Below are 17782 nucleotides of genomic sequence, written 5' to 3'. Positions count from 1 at the left end.
GAAGTGCAGGGGTCTTGTCTGTGGTGTAGACTAGAGACAGTGAAGGGGAGCAGTCACTGTAGATAGGAGAGAAGTGCAGGGGTCTTGTCTGTGGTGTAGACTAGAGACAGTGAAGGGGAGCAGTCACTGTAGATAGGAGAGAAGTGTAGGGGTCTTGTCTGTGGTGTAGACTAGAGACAGTGAAGGGGAGCAGTCACTGTAGATAGGAGAGAAGTGCAGGGGTCTTGTCTGTGGTGTAGACTAGAGACAGTGAAGGGGGAGCAGTCACTGTAGATAGGAGAGAAGTGTAGGGGTCTTGTCTGTGGTGTAGACTAGAGACAGTGAAGGGGGAGCAGTCACTGTAGATAGGAGAGAAGTGTAGGGTCTTGTCTGTGGTGTAGACTAGAGACAGTGAAGGGGCAGCAGTCACTGTAGATAGGAGAGAAGTGTAGGGTCTTGTCTGTGGTGTAGACTAGAGACAGTGAAGGGGAGCAGTCACTGTAGATAGGAGAGAAGTGTAGGGGTCTTGTCTGTGGTGTAGACTAGAGACAGTGAAGGGGAGCAGTCACTGTAGATAGGAGAGAAGTGTAGGGGTCTTGTCTGTGGTGTAGACTAGAGACAGTGAAGGGGAGCAGTCACTGTAGATAGGAGAGAAGTGTAGGGGTCTTGTCTGTGGTGTAGACTAGAGACAGTGAAGGGGCAGCAGTCACTGTAGATAGGAGAGAAGTGTAGGGGTCTTGTCTGTGGTGTAGACTAGAGACAGTGAAGGGGGAGCAGTCACTGTAGATAGGAGAGAAGTGCAGGGGTCTTGTCTGTGATCTACAGGACTCTCACTGTTCATTTCAATCAATCGACAGAACCATGTGTACGTCTCTTAGCTGATAACGAGACCTCTCCTCTCCCTCTCGTTTTTTTTGAATGGGTGTCCTCTCTCTAACCTCTCAATTGAGAGGAGTGTAACAGGACACTGCCCTCTGCTATAGGCTCAGCCCCTTTCAGCAAGGGACTATAAGAGCTCAGTCTCAGCTCAGTGTGTAAGAGAGAGTCTGTCTGTCTGTCTGTCTGTCTGTCTGTCTGTCTGTCTGTCTGTCTGTCTGTCTGTCTGTCTGTCTCTGTCTGTCTGTCTGTCTGTCTGTCTGTCTGTCTGTGTCTCTCTACCTCCCTCCCTCTCTTTCCCTCAGCCCCTCTGACACAGACAGACAGACAGACAGACAGACAGACAGACAGACAGACAGACAGACAGACAGACAGAGGGAGGGAGGGAGGGAGGGAGGGAGGGAGGGAGGGAGGGACAGACGGACGGACGGACAGACAGACAGACAGGGGGGAGGGAGGGAGGGAGGGAGGGACAGACAGAGGAAGAGGGGGAAAGGGAGGAGGTAGAGACAGACAGACAGACAGAGGAATAGATGGAAAGAGAGAGAGATAGATAAAGAGGAATAGAGGGGGAAAGAGAGAGATAAAGAAAAGGAATAGAGGGGGAAAGAGGAAGAGAGGGGGAAAGAGGAATAGAGGGGGGAAAGAGAGAGAAAGAAAGAGGAATAGAGGGGGAAAGAGAGAGAGAGAGATAAAGAAAGAGGAATAGATGGAAAGAGAGAGAGATAAAGAAAGAGGAATAGAGGGGGAAAAGAGAGAGATAAAGAAAGAGGAATAGAGGGGGAAAGAGGAATAGAGGGGGAAAGAGGAATAGAGGGGGAAAGAGAGATAAAGAAAGAGGAATAGAGGGGGAAAGAGAGAGATAAAGAGGAATAGAGGGGGAAAGAGAGAGATAAAGAGGAATAGAGGGGGAAAGAGAGAGATAAAGAGGAATAGAGGGGGAAAGAGAGAGATAAAGAAAGAGGAATAGAGGGGGAAAGAGAGAGAGAGTCTTAGTGCTGTAACATGTGATAGTAGTTTTTTCTCGGCAGGGCTGGGTTGTGAGAGCGGGGTCGGGAGCGGGGTCGGCAGTGTGGTGGGAAAGCACCTTTAGCCCAGAGGGACTTAAAGAGAGTGTGTGTGTCTGTGAGAGTGTGTGTGTGTGTGTGTGTGTGTGTGTGTGTGTGTGTGTGTGTGTGTGTGTGTGTGTGTGTGTGTGTGTGTGTGCACGTGTGTGTGTGTGTGTGTGTGCACGAGAGTGTGTCTGTGTTTCGGCTTCAGCACAGCGCTGTCACTTTAAGCCTGTTACTGATTACACTCTGAAGAATGCAGCCGAAGGAGAAAAAAAGACTGAAAGAGAAAGAGAAAGGGAGAGGAGAGAGAGAGGAAAGAGAGAGAGAGGAGAGGGAGAGGAGAGAGAGAGGAGAGAGAGAGGGGGAGGGAGAGAGAGAGACGTGTAAGGACAGATTCTTTTGAATTTGGTTTAGTTAAGTTTGGAAGCTAGAGAGACAATTCTCTCTCTTCTCTCCCTGAGAGAGGCAAACTGGAGGGGAACCCCAGATTATCTGACAGAGCGAGAGGGGAGGGGGCAGAGAGAAAGTGGAAGAAGAGGGGAACCGACAGAGAGACAGAACAATACAGAAAGAGAGACTGAGAGGGTCCGGCGTGAAGCTCACAGCCATCAGGAGGAAATGCTCTGAGTAGGTAAGTGGGGGGGAAAAGTCCCAGTTAGCACTGCTGCTTCTGGTGGATATCATATGGTCCACGTTAAGGCTGAGAAAACGCTCACTGATCCTCCGTAGTCAGACCAGACTACAGCAAATCTAGAGAAGCTCAGAATTACACATTTCTTATTGAATAGAAAGACACTGCGTTTAGAAAAGAATGGCATCTTTGTGACAGAAATCCTTTCTCCGTAATAACATGATGATATGGGTTTATATTTGTGTGAGGTACTCTAGCTGAAAGCTCAGTGAGATATATTAGTGATTTACTGTAATGTATTGGAGCTGTGCCGGATTGAATAGAGACAACTAGTGTGAATGTTACCTCAGAGTGTTATTTGATTAGTTGGATTACAACACAGCTGATTCACTGCTACAAATGCTACATATGTTACATAGCTGTTATATAGCTGATTCACTGCTACATATGTTACATATGTTACATAGCTGTTATATAGCTGATTCACTGCTACATATGCTACATATGTTACATAGCTGTTATATAGCTGATTCACTGCTACATATGTTACATAGCTGTTATATAGCTGATTCACTGCTACATATGTTACATAGCTGTTACATAGCTGTTATATAGCTGATTCACTGCTACATATGTTACATAGCTGTTATATAGCTGATTCACTGCTACATATGTTACATAGCTGTTACATAGCTGTTACATAGCTGTTATATAGCTGTTACATAGCTGTTATATAGCTGTTATATAGCTGTTATATAGCTGTTATATAGCTGTTATATAGCTGTTATATAGCTGTTATATAGCTGTTACATAGCTGTTATATAGCTGTTATATAGCTGTTATATAGCTGTTATATAGCTGTTATATAGCTGTTATATAGCTGTTACATAGCTGTTACATAGCTGTTACATAGCTGTTATATAGCTGTTATATAGCTGTTATATAGCTGTTATATAGCTGTTATATAGCTGTTACATAGCTGTTATATAGCTGTTACATAGCTGTTATATAGCTGTTATATAGCTGTTATATAGCTGTTATATAGCTGTTACATAGCTGTTATATAGCTGTTATATAGCTGTTACATAGCTGTTATATAGCTGTTACATAGCTGTTATATAGCTGTTACATAGCTGTTATATAGCTGTTATATAGCTGTTATATAGCTGTTATATAGCTGTTACATAGCTGTTATATAGCTGTTACATAGCTGTTATATAGCTGTTACATAGCTGTTATATAGCTGTTATATAGCTGTTACATAGCTGTTATATAGCTGTTACATAGCTGTTATATAGCTGTTATATAGCTGTTATATAGCTGTTATATAGCTGTTACATAGCTGTTATATAGCTGTTACATAGCTGTTATATAGCTGTTACATAGCTGTTATATAGCTGTTATATAGCTGTTACATAGCTGTTATATAGCTGTTATATAGCTGATTCACTGCTACATATGTTACATAGCTGTTATATAGCTGTTATATAGCTGATTCACTGCTACATATGTTACATAGCTGTTACATAGCTGTTATATAGCTGATTCACTGCTACATATGCTACATAGCTGTTACATAGCTGTTATATAGCTGATTCACTGCTACATATGTTACATAGCTGTTATATAGCTGATTCACTGCTACATATGTTACATAGCTGTTATATAGCTGATTCACTGCTACATATGCTACATAGCTGTTACATAGCTGTTATATAGCTGATTCACTGCTACATATGTTACATAGCTGTTATATAGCTGATTCACTGCTACATATGTTACATAGCTGTTATATAGCTGTTATATAGCTGATTCACTGCTACATATGTTACATAGCTGTTACATAGCTGTTATATAGCTGATTCACTGCTACATATGCTACATAGCTGTTACATAGCTGTTATATAGCTGATTCACTGCTACATATGTTACATAGCTGTTATACAGCTGATTCACTGCTACAAATGCTACATATGTTACATAGCTGTTATATAGCTGTTACATAGCTGTTATATAGCTGTTACATAGCTGTTATATAGCTGTTACATAGCTGTTATATAGCTGTTACATAGCTGTTATATAGCTGTTACATAGCTGTTATATAGCTGTTACATAGCTGTTATATAGCTGTTACATAGCTGTTATATAGCTGATTCACTGCTACATATGTTACATAGCTGTTATATAGCTGATTCACTGCTACATATGTTACATAGCTGTTATATAGCTGATTCACTGCTACATATGTTACATAGCTGTTATATAGCTGATTCACTGCTACATATGTTACATAGCTGTTATATAGCTGATTCACTGCTACATATGTTACATAGCTGTTATATAGCTGATTCACTGCTACATATGTTACATAGCTGTTACATAGCTGATTCACTGCTACATATGTTACATAGCTGTTACATAGCTGTTATATAGCTGATTCACTGCTACATATGTTACATAGCTGTTATATAGCTGATTCACTGTTACATAGCTGTTATATAGCTGATTCACTGCTACATAGCTGTTATATAGCTGATTCACTGCTACATAGCTGTTATATAGCTGATTCACTGCTACATAGCTGTTATATAGCTGATTCACTGCTACATAGCTGTTATATAGCTGATTCACTGCTACATAGCTGTTATATAGCTGATTCACTGCTACATATGCTACATATGCTACATAGCTGTTATATAGCTGATTCACTGCTACATATGTTACATAGCTGTTATATAGCTGATTCACTGCTACAAATGCTACATATGTTACATAGCTGTTATATAGCTGTTACATAGCTGTTATATAGCTGTTATATAGCTGTTATATAGCTGTTATATAGCTGTTACATAGCTGTTATATAGCTGATTCACTGCTACATATGCTACATAGCTGTTACATAGCTGTTATATAGCTGTTATATAGCTGTTACATAGCTGTTATATAGCTGTTATATAGCTGATTCACTGCTACATATGTTACATAGCTGTTATATAGCTGTTATATAGCTGATTCACTGCTACATATGTTACATAGCTGTTACATAGCTGTTATATAGCTGATTCACTGCTACATATGCTACATAGCTGTTACATAGCTGTTATATAGCTGATTCACTGCTACATATGTTACATAGCTGTTATATAGCTGATTCACTGCTACATATGTTACATAGCTGTTATATAGCTGATTCACTGCTACATATGCTACATAGCTGTTACATAGCTGTTATATAGCTGATTCACTGCTACATATGTTACATAGCTGTTATATAGCTGATTCACTGCTACATATGTTACATAGCTGTTATATAGCTGTTATATAGCTGATTCACTGCTACATATGTTACATAGCTGTTACATAGCTGTTATATAGCTGATTCACTGCTACATATGCTACATAGCTGTTACATAGCTGTTATATAGCTGATTCACTGCTACATATGTTACATAGCTGTTATACAGCTGATTCACTGCTACAAATGCTACATATGTTACATAGCTGTTATATAGCTGTTACATAGCTGTTATATAGCTGTTACATAGCTGTTATATAGCTGTTACATAGCTGTTATATAGCTGTTACATAGCTGTTATATAGCTGTTACATAGCTGTTATATAGCTGTTACATAGCTGTTATATAGCTGTTACATAGCTGTTATATAGCTGTTACATAGCTGTTATATAGCTGATTCACTGCTACATATGTTACATAGCTGTTATATAGCTGATTCACTGCTACATATGTTACATAGCTGTTATATAGCTGATTCACTGCTACATATGTTACATAGCTGTTATATAGCTGATTCACTGCTACATATGTTACATAGCTGTTATATAGCTGATTCACTGCTACATATGTTACATAGCTGTTATATAGCTGATTCACTGCTACATATGTTACATAGCTGTTACATAGCTGATTCACTGCTACATATGTTACATAGCTGTTACATAGCTGTTATATAGCTGATTCACTGCTACATATGTTACATAGCTGTTATATAGCTGATTCACTGCTACATAGCTGTTATATAGCTGATTCACTGCTACATAGCTGTTATATAGCTGATTCACTGCTACATAGCTGTTATATAGCTGATTCACTGCTACATAGCTGTTATATAGCTGATTCACTGCTACATAGCTGTTATATAGCTGATTCACTGCTACATATGCTACATATGCTACATAGCTGTTATATAGCTGATTCACTGCTACATATGTTACATAGCTGTTATATAGCTGATTCACTGCTACAAATGCTACATATGTTACATAGCTGTTATATAGCTGATTCACTGCTACATATGCTACATAGCTGTTACATAGCTGATTCACTGCTACATATGCTACATAGCTGTTACATAGCTGTTATATAGCTGATTCACTGCTACATATGCTACATAGCTGTTACATAGCTGTTATATAGCTGATTCACTGCTACATATGCTACATAGCTGTTATATAGCTGATTCACTGCTACATATGCTACATAGCTGTTACATAGCTGTTATATAGCTGATTCACTGCTACATATGCTACATAGCTGTTACATAGCTGTTATATAGCTGATTCACTGCTACATATGTTACATAGCTGTTATATAGCTGTTATATAGCTGATTCACTGCTACATATGCTACATAGCTGTTACATAGCTGTTATATAGCTGATTCACTGCTACATATGCTACATAGCTGTTACATAGCTGTTATATAGCTGATTCACTGCTACATATGCTACATAGCTGTTACATAGCTGTTATATAGCTGATTCACTGCTACATATGCTACATATGTTACATAGCTGTTATATAGCTGATTCACTGCTACAAATGCTACATATGTTACATAGCTGTTACATAGCTGTTACATAGCTGTTACATAGCTGTTACATAGCTGTTACATAGCTGTTACATAGCTGATTCACTGTTACATAGCTGATTCACTGTTACATAGCTGATTCACTGTTACATAGCTGATTCACTGCTACAAATGCTACATATGTTACATAGCTGTTATATAGCTGATTCACTGTTACATAGCTGATTCACTGTTACATAGCTGATTCACTGTTACCTAGCTGATTCACTGTTACATAGCTGATTCACTGTTACATAGCTGTTACATAGCTGATTCACTGTTACCTAGCTGATTCACTGTTACCTAGCTGATTCACTGTTACATAGCTGATTCACTGTTACATAGCTGTTACATAGCTGATTCACTGTTACCTAGCTGATTCACTGTTACATAGCTGATTCACTGCTACATAGCTACATATGTTCACTGTTACCTAGCTGATTCACTGTTACATAGCTGTTATATATGCTAGCTGTTACATAGCTGTTATATAGCTGTTACATAGCTGTTATATAGCTGTTACATAGCTGTTATATAGCTGTTACATAGCTGTTATATAGCTGTTACATAGCTGTTATATAGCTGTTACATAGCTGTTATATAGCTGTTACATAGCTGTTATTATATTAGCTGTTACATAGCTGTTATATAGCTGATTCACTGCTACATATGTTACATAGCTGTTATATAGCTGATTCACTGCTACATATGTTACATAGCTGTTATATAGCTGATTCACTGCTACATATGTTGTTAGCTGTTATATAGCTGATTCACTGTTACATAGCTGTTATATAGCTGATTCACTGCTACATATGTTACATATGTTACATAGCTGTTACATAGCTGTTATATAGCTGATTCACTGCTACATATGTTACATAGCTGTTATATAGCTGATTCACTGCTACATAGCTGTTATATAGCTGATTCACTGCTACATAGCTGTTATATAGCTGATTCACTGCTACATAGCTGTTATATAGCTGATTCACTGCTACTGTTATATAGCTGTTATATAGCTGATTCACTGCTACATAGCTGTTATATAGCTGATTCACTGCTACATATGCTACATATGCTACATAGCTGTTATATAGCTGATTCACTGCTACATATGTTACATAGCTGTTATATAGCTGATTCACTGCTACAAATGCTACATATGTTACATAGCTGTTATATAGCTGATTCACTGCTACATATGCTACATAGCTGTTACATAGCTGATTCACTGCTACATATGCTACATAGCTGTTACATAGCTGTTATATAGCTGATTCACTGCTACATATGCTACATAGCTGTTACATAGCTGTTATATAGCTGATTCACTGCTACATATGCTACATAGCTGTTATATAGCTGATTCACTGCTACATATGCTACATAGCTGTTACATAGCTGTTATATAGCTGATTCACTGCTACATATGCTACATAGCTGTTACATAGCTGTTATATAGCTGATTCACTGCTACATATGTTACATAGCTGTTATATAGCTGTTATATAGCTGATTCACTGCTACATATGCTACATAGCTGTTACATAGCTGTTATATAGCTGATTCACTGCTACATATGCTACATAGCTGTTACATAGCTGTTATATAGCTGATTCACTGCTACATATGCTACATAGCTGTTACATAGCTGTTATATAGCTGATTCACTGCTACATATGCTACATATGTTACATAGCTGTTATATAGCTGATTCACTGCTACAAATGCTACATATGTTACATAGCTGTTACATAGCTGTTACATAGCTGTTACATAGCTGTTACATAGCTGTTACATAGCTGTTACATAGCTGTTACATAGCTGATTCACTGTTACATAGCTGATTCACTGTTACATAGCTGATTCACTGTTACATAGCTGATTCACTGCTACAAATGCTACATATGTTACATAGCTGTTATATAGCTGATTCACTGTTACATAGCTGATTCACTGTTACATAGCTGATTCACTGTTACCTAGCTGATTCACTGTTACATAGCTGATTCACTGTTACATAGCTGTTACATAGCTGATTCACTGTTACCTAGCTGATTCACTGTTACCTAGCTGATTCACTGTTACATAGCTGATTCACTGTTACATAGCTGTTACATAGCTGATTCACTGTTACCTAGCTGATTCACTGTTACATAGCTGTTACATAGCTGATTCACTGTTACCTAGCTGATTCACTGTTACATAGCTGATTCACTGCTACATATGCTACATATGTTACATAGCTGTTACATAGCTGTTACATAGCTGTTACATAGCTGTTACATAGCTGTTACATAGCTGATTCACTGTTACATAGCTGATTCACTGTTACATAGCTGATTCACTGTTACATAGCTGATTCACTGTTACATAGCTGATTCACTGTTACATAGCTGCTGATTCACTGTTACATAGCTGTTACATAGCTGATTCACTGTTACCTAGCTGATTCACTGTTACATAGCTGTTACATAGCTGATTCACTGTTACATAGCTGATTCACTGTTACCTAGCTGATTCACTGTTACATAGCTGTTACATAGCTGATTCACTGTTACCTAGCTGATTCACTGTTACATAGCTGATTGACTGTTACATAGCTGATTCACTGTTACATAGCTGTTATACAGCTGATTCACTGTTACATAGCTGTTACATAGCTGTTACACAGCTGTTACACAGCTGTTACATAGCTGATTCACTGTTACATAGCTGATTCACTGTTTGATAGCTGTTATATAACAGTTACATAGATGTTACATAGTCATAGAGTGTAATAGCGTGTATAGCTTGTACATTGATAGAATTAAAAGGATACAGAAGTATGACAGAGCTCGTATGCTGTCTCCAATTGTGAGTTATTTAAATAAGCTGTGAAGGGCACAGTATAGGGCAAGAGTAATATTTTCTTTTCATTAGGATATCAGTCATGGTGTTGCTAATGTCTGTTTTATTGGTTCTATACAGTCATTGACATGTTCTGTTGGGTTGATACTGTATGTAGTAGAGAATAGGAATGTTGTATAGCTTCCTCCCCGTCCTCTGTCATGTTGTCTCCTCTATAAATTGAGGTAAATGGTACATTCCACTCCTTTTGCCCAGTGGCAGAAGACATGAATGAACTCCGAGCACGAGGAGATGGGGGGGGAAAGTGAATGTATATACTGTAACTCGGCGCGTGTTTCTTTATGAATGGGCAGTCTGAGCGGACAATCTTATTGGTTGAGAGAAGAGCAGGGTTTCTGAATGGACAGTAGGGTTCAGTCGCTTGTGTTCAGAGTCACCTTCTGCGGTTGCCTGTGTTCAGAGTCACCTTCTGCGGTTGCCTGTGTTCAGAGTCACCTTCTGCGGTTGCCTGTGTTCAGAGTCACCTTCTGCGGTTGCCTGTGTTCAGAGTCACCTTCTGCGGTTGCCTGTGTTCAGAGTCACCTTCTGCGGTTGCCTGTGTTCAGAGTCACCTTCTGCGGTTGCCTGTGTTCAGAGTCACCTTCTGCGGTCGCCTGTGTTCAGAGCCACCTTCTGCGGTCGCCTTGTCCTCCCCCAGTTACCAGCTGTTCTGAAAGGTGTGTGTGTGTGTGTGTGTGTATGTGTGTGTGTGTGTGTGTGTGTGTGTGTGTGTGTGTGTGTGTGTGTGTAATGGATGTCAGGGAGGTTTACCCTGTAATGGATGGGATCATTACTCTTTTATGGAATGTACAATGTGTGGTTAAGGTTAGGGCAATGGTTTAGGACCGCTAATAAACAACTATGCGCTATTTCCATCAGCTATCATCGTCTTCGTATTCTCGCGGTTTGCTAACATGTTGTGAACTGCCGTAGTAGCGGCAGTGGTCTGAGCAGTGCACTTTGGCTCTGAGCATCATGTGTTCGCGTCCAGTGCTGAGCAATACTTTTTTCTACAAATTTGTGATTCTCCAAACAACGACGTTCTCAGGACATTTTCAACCGTTCAGTCTATTTCTAGTGATCAGGATGCTAGCTGCTTCTATTCCTTCTCCCCGGGGTGTGACACGTCTTCAATTGTAACAGCATACTAACCTAATTACTTTAGTGCTCCTGAACCACCACAGACAAACGTGAACATTGGCCACACTAAAATTAGGACTTAATACTACCTGCCTAGACAGGAAGATTAGGGATCGCTCAGAAAGCATGGTGTATTCGCGTGTGTGTGTGTGTGTGTGTGACCCCTCCCTCTGAGGAATGCAGTCACAGACAGACCCTCTCACATACACCCGCGCACACACACCCTCTCACACCCTTTCACATACACAAGCATGCCCACCCACACTTGCACCCGCACACACACCCTCTCACACACACCCGCGCACACACCCTCTCTCACACACACACACACACACACCTTTTCTCTTTGTGTTACTGCAGTACAATGATAGCCACTCGTATGGCTCCACCTCCAGATTACTCTGGTTCTCTCACTCCCCAGTCCAACTGTCTGGTTCTCTCACTCCCCAGTCCAACTGTCTGGTTCTCTCACTCCCCAGTCCATCTGTCTGGTTCGCTCACTCCCCCAGTCCAACTGTCTGGTTCTCTCACTCCCCAGTCCAACTGTCTGGTTCTCTCTCTCCCCCAGTCCAACTGTCTGGTTCTCTCTCTCCCCCAGTCCAACTGTCTGGTTCTCTCTCTCCCCCAGTCCAACTGTCTGGTTCTCTCTCTCCCCCAGTCCAACTGTCTGGTTCTCTCTCTCCCCCAGTCCAACTGTCTGGTTCTCTCTCTCCCCCAGTCCAACTGTCTGGTTCTCTCTCTCCCCTAGTCCAACTGTCTGGTTCTCTCTCTCCCTCAGTCCACCTGTCTGGGTCTCTCACTCCCCAGTCCAAATGTCTAGCCAACAGCTCACACAATACTTTATTTGGTTGTTTACTGAGGTCAAGCGTGTGTGTGTGTGTGTGTGTGGGGGGTGCGCGCGTTGGTGATAAAAGTCAGTCATAAACTTAGTCGCTTTAGCCTGTCAATTAAATTACCTATCTTTCTGTGCTTATCGTGCCTGCGTGTCCGGTCTGTGTGTGTGTTTGTGTGTAGGTGTGTGTGTGTGTGTGTGTTTGGGTAGGTGTGTGTGTGCTTATCGTGCCTGCGTGTCCGGTGTGTGTGTGTGTGTGTGTGTGTGTGTGTGTGTGTGCTTATCGTGCCTGCGTGTCCGGTCTGTGTGTGTGTTTGTGTGTAGGTGTGTGTGTGTGTTTGGGTAGGTGTGTGTGTGCTTATCGTGCCTGCATGTCCGTGTGTGTGTGTGTGTGTGTGTGTGTGTGTGTGTGCTTATCGTGCCTGCGTGTCCGGTCTGTGTGTGTGTTTGTGTGTAGGTGTGTGTGTGTGTGTGTGTTTGGGTAGGTGTGTGTGTGCTTATCGTGCCTGCATGTCCGTGTGTGTGTGTGTGTGTGTGTGTGTGTGTGTGTGTGTGTGTGTGTGTGCTTATCGTGCCTGCGTGTCCGGTCTGTGTGTGTGTTTGTGTGTAGGTGTGTGTGTGTGTGTGTTTGGGTAGGTGTGTGTGTGCTTATCGTGCCTGCATGTCCGTGTGTGTGTGTGTGTGTGTGTGTGTGTGTGCTTATCGAGCCTGCGTGTCCGGTCTGTGTGTGTGTGGGTGTGTGTGTGCTTATCGTGCCTGCGTGTCCGGTGTGTGTGTGTGTGTTTGTGTGTAGTGTGTGTGTGTGTGTGTGCTTATCGTGCCTGCGTGTCCGGTGTGTGTGTGTGTGTGTGTGTAGGTGTGTGTGTGTGTGCTTATCGTGCATGCGTGTCCGGTGTGTGTGTGTGTGTGTGTGTGTGTTTGTGTGTAGGTGTGTGTGTGTGTGTGCTTATCGTGCCTGCGTGTCCGGTGTGTGTGTGTGTGTGTGTTTGTGTGTAGGTGTGTGTGTGTGTGCTTATCGTGCCTGCGTGTCCGGTGTGTGTGTGTGTGTTTGTGTGTAGGTGTGTGTGTGTGTGTGCTTATCGTGCCTGCGTGTCCGGTGTGTGTGTGTGTGTTTGTGTAGGTGTGTGTGTGTGTGTGTGTGTGTGTGTGTGTGTGTGCTTATCGTGCCTGCGTGTCCGGTCTGTGTGATAGTCCTGATATTGTCGGTATGATGCATAGCCGGTATCTTGATGGTTGAGATTAGATTCTCAGGGGGAATCTGCTCTCTTTCTGATCTCCATATCTACATACTCTTACCTGTCCTACTTGGCAAAGTCTCACAGATGGACATTTTGCCATGACAAAGTGTTTTGCTGGTACTGGTAGGATTTAATCATTTGATGTTGGTCATCAGTTCACCGTGCAGTGAGTGTGTTGGCGCTATCTTTGATGACATCACTATGTGAGGCTCTTCTCACTACACTCTTTTTTTAAAAGCATTCCAAAGGGCTTCTTCTGGTGTCCCCATAGGAGAACCCTTTTTGGTTCCAGGAAGAACCCTTTTTGGTTCCAGTTTGAACCTTTTTGGGTTCCGGTAGAACCTTTTTGGGTTCCATGTAGAACTGTCTTTTTCACTCTCTATTGTTCCTTTTGGCATGACCTGACTTGGTTTTGTTTAGACAACAATAGTCAGTCCATTGTTGAGTTCAGGCAAAGAGTTTAACTGAATAACGTAGAAGTAACAAGGGCTGCTCGCTGCATTTGGTTTGATGTACCACACTTGTGTGTGTGTGTTGAATGGGAGGGTCCTTCTTAAAGGTGTGTTTGTGTACTCAGGTACGATAGGTTAACGGTTCGCCACACACCCACCTGGCACTGTGTGTCCCTGTGCCCATATATGGCCATAGCTTCCTCTACCTGGTCCCTCTCTGTGCTTTGTGTTCCAGTGAGACACAGAGCTGGGAAGAGACGTGAAAGTGGAAGCATGTCGTGGAAAGCAGGATGAATGAGTGAGGCCTGAGATCCGTGTTTGAAGACGTGTTTTTAATCAGGTAGCTAGGACTCCCCCAGGTACATAGTAAGTTTTTCGGATGGGACTCAGTAATCAGTTGGTGTAATCAGTGGAACTATCTTTAACCCCCCATTGACCACACTCACAAGAGACTGAACACTTTTTCTGGCTGATATTGCTACTATGGGAACTCTCATCAATTGTACTTTTTAAAGGAAATTGATTGGAAATGTATGTATGGCCAGTCAGTCAGCTATTCAGGTTAGAATGAAGTCTGCGGAAAGTTTAAGGAAGGTAGAATGTGTGTCTGTCTCTGATAGAGAGTTCCCCTTCTGAAAGGTGCCTGAAGGTGCCTGAAGGCGTGGCTTTACGTCGTTCATTTCTTTAACAGGTTTTAAACCAACACACCCTCTATGGATAACAATCACTACAGTAGTAGGATCATACTTACCTGGCAAGGATCATACTTACCTGGCAAGAGAGGTACCGTGATCAAGAAGGTGGTTCACCCAGGGCGAGGCTCAGCAATTGCACTCCGACTGTACTGACCCCTCCAAAGTTCCTAAATGTGGAAATCTCGATTGCATCATTTCTGGACTGTGTTCGGGCTCCCCTGTTAAATGTTTTTTAAACATCAGTAGGGAAGTGTGTGCTGTTACGTCTCTATGGGGCAGTGTAAGAGAGAGAGAGATGGGGGAGCTGGGAATCTAAAACAATGGGAATACTCTGGGATTGGGAAGGTTGTGGGAAAGGGGTGGCAGGGACCTTTGATGTGCCATGCCCTCCATTTCTCCATAGTTCCAGGAAATGGCTAATCGGAGCCGCTGGCTTTCCTCTCTGGGGTTGGACGGTTCCTCAGGTCAGACTCTCCAGATCTGAACACGTTGAAGCTGAGGACTAGTATCTGATTGGCCGATGCTCTGAAAGAATGACATGGTAGTTGGTGCTGAAAGAGGACCAGAGAGTGAGGTGCTGCAGACTAAGGGGTGTTTATGGCCTTGTCTCTCAACTATGGATGAAAAGAGGAAACCATAGAAATAAAGATTCTGGGCCTGTCGTCCCAACTAACACACCCTATACACACCCACTGTCGTCCCAACTAACACACCCTATACACACCCACTGTCGTCCCAACTAACACACCCTATACACACCCACTGTCGTCCCAACTAACACACCCTATACACACCCACTGTCGTCCCAACTAACACACCCTATACACACCCACTGTCGTCCCAACTAACACCCACCCTATACACACCCACTGTCCCAACTAACACACCCTATACACACCCACTCCCAACTAACACACCCTATACACACCCACTGTCGTCCCAACTAACACACCCTATACACACCCACTGTCGTCCCAACTAACACACCCTACACCCACACCCACTGTCGTCCCAACTAACACACCCTATACACACCCACTGTCGTCCCAACTAACACACCCACTGTCCTACTAACACACCCACTGTCCTCCCAACTAACACACTGTCCTATACACACCCACTGTCGTCCCAACTAACACACCCTACACACACCCAACTAACAACCCACTGTCATCCCAACTAACACACCCACTGTCGTCCCAACTAACACACCCACTGTCGTCCCAACTAACACACCCACTGTCCTCCCAACTAACACACCCACTGTCCTCCCAACTAACACACCCACTGTCCTCCCAACTAACACACCCACCCTACACACACCCACTGTCCTCCCAACTAACACACCCAACTAACACACCCACTGTCGTCCCAACTAACACACCCTATCCCACACACCCAACTAACACACCCACTGTCGTCCCAACTAACACACCCACTGTCCTCCCAACTAACACACCCACTGTCCTCCCAACTAACACACCCTACACACACCCACTGTCTCCCAACTAACACACCCTATACACACCCACTGTCCTCCCAACTAACACACCCTACACACACCCACTGTCCCCAACTAACACACCCACCTCCCAACTACACACCCACTGTCCTCCCCTAACACACTCCCAACTAACACACCCTATACACACCCACTGTCCTCCCCCAACCCTACACACACCCACTGTCGTCCCAACTAACACACCCTACACACCCACTGTCGTCCCCAACTACACACACCCACTGTCCTACTAACACACCCACTGTCGTCCCAACTAACACACCCTACACACACCCACTGTCCCCTCCCTACTAACACACCCACTGTCCTCCCAACTAACACACCCACTGTCCTCCCAACTAACACAACACACCCACTGTCCTCCCAACTAACACACCCTACACACACCCACTGTCTCCCAACTAACACACCCTACACACACCCACTGTCCCCCAACAACTACACACACCCACTGTCGTCCCAACTAACACACCCACTGTAACACACCCACTGTCCCAACTACACACACCCACTGTCGTCCCCCAACTAACACACCCACTGTCGTCCCCTAACACACCCACACACCCACTGTCCTCCCAACTAACACACCCACTGTCCTCCCAACTAACACACCTAACACACCCTACACACACCCACTGTCCTCCCACTAACACACCCTATACACACCCACTGTCGTCCCAACTAACACACCCCTCCCACTAACACACCCACTGTCGTCCCAACTAACACACCCTACAACTAACACACCACTGTCCTCCCAACTAACACACCCACTGTCCTCCCAACTAACACACCCTATACACACCCACTGTGTCCTCCTAACACACCCTATACACACCCACTGTCGTCCCAACTAACACACCCTACACACACACCCACTGTCGTCCCAACTAACACACCCTACACACACCCACTGTCCTCCCAACTAACACACCCTATACACACCCACTGTAACACACCCACTGTCCCAACTAACACACCCTACACACACCCACTGTCCTCCCCCAACTAACACACCCACTGTCGTCCCAACTAACACACCCTACACACACCCACTGTCGTCCCCCAACTAACACACCCACTGTCCTCCCAACTAACACACCCACTGTCGTCCCAACTAACACACCCTCCAACTAACACACCCATACACACCCACTGTCGTCCCAACTAACACACCCTATACACACCCACTGTCCTCCCCAACTAACACACCCTACACACACCCACTGTTGTCCCAACTAACACACCCACTGTCCTCCCAACTAACACACCCACTGTCGTCCCAACTAACACACCCACTGTCGTCCCCCAACTAACACACCCTACACACACCCACTGTCCTCCCAACTAACACACCCACTGTCGTCCCAACTACACACACCCCCACTGTCCTCCCCCAACTAACACACCCACTGTCGTCCCAACTAACACACCCTACACACACCCACTGTCCTCCCAACTAACACACCCACTGTCCTCCCAACTAACACACCCTATACACACCCACTGTCCTCCCAACCTCCCACTAACACACCCTACACACACCCACTGTCCTCCCCCACCCTAACACACCCACTGTCCTCCCAACTAACACACCCACTGTCCT

At 43.5% G+C, this 17782-nt stretch overlaps 1 long non-coding RNA gene and 1 pseudogene across 1 annotated transcript in view; both read left to right on the top strand.

Moving 5' to 3' along the window:
- The first annotated feature begins 1758 nt into the window (after positions 1-1758).
- LOC121846216 overlaps positions 1759-17782 on the top strand; it is a 28429-nt gene continuing 12405 nt past the window's right edge. Inside the window, exon 1 of the long non-coding RNA XR_006083134.1 lies at positions 1759-2538. This is a non-coding gene — a long non-coding RNA (uncharacterized LOC121846216). The remainder of the gene's footprint in view (positions 2539-17782) is intronic.
- On the top strand, positions 14723-14877 carry LOC112246226 (annotated as a pseudogene).

This window comes from Oncorhynchus tshawytscha, linkage group LG03 (genome assembly GCF_018296145.1).
Source record: "Oncorhynchus tshawytscha isolate Ot180627B linkage group LG03, Otsh_v2.0, whole genome shotgun sequence".
NCBI classification, from domain to species: Eukaryota; Metazoa; Chordata; class Actinopteri; order Salmoniformes; family Salmonidae; genus Oncorhynchus; species Oncorhynchus tshawytscha.
Note: the sequence above shows the minus strand (reverse complement) of the source record. Positions and strands in the feature narration are given on the sequence as shown.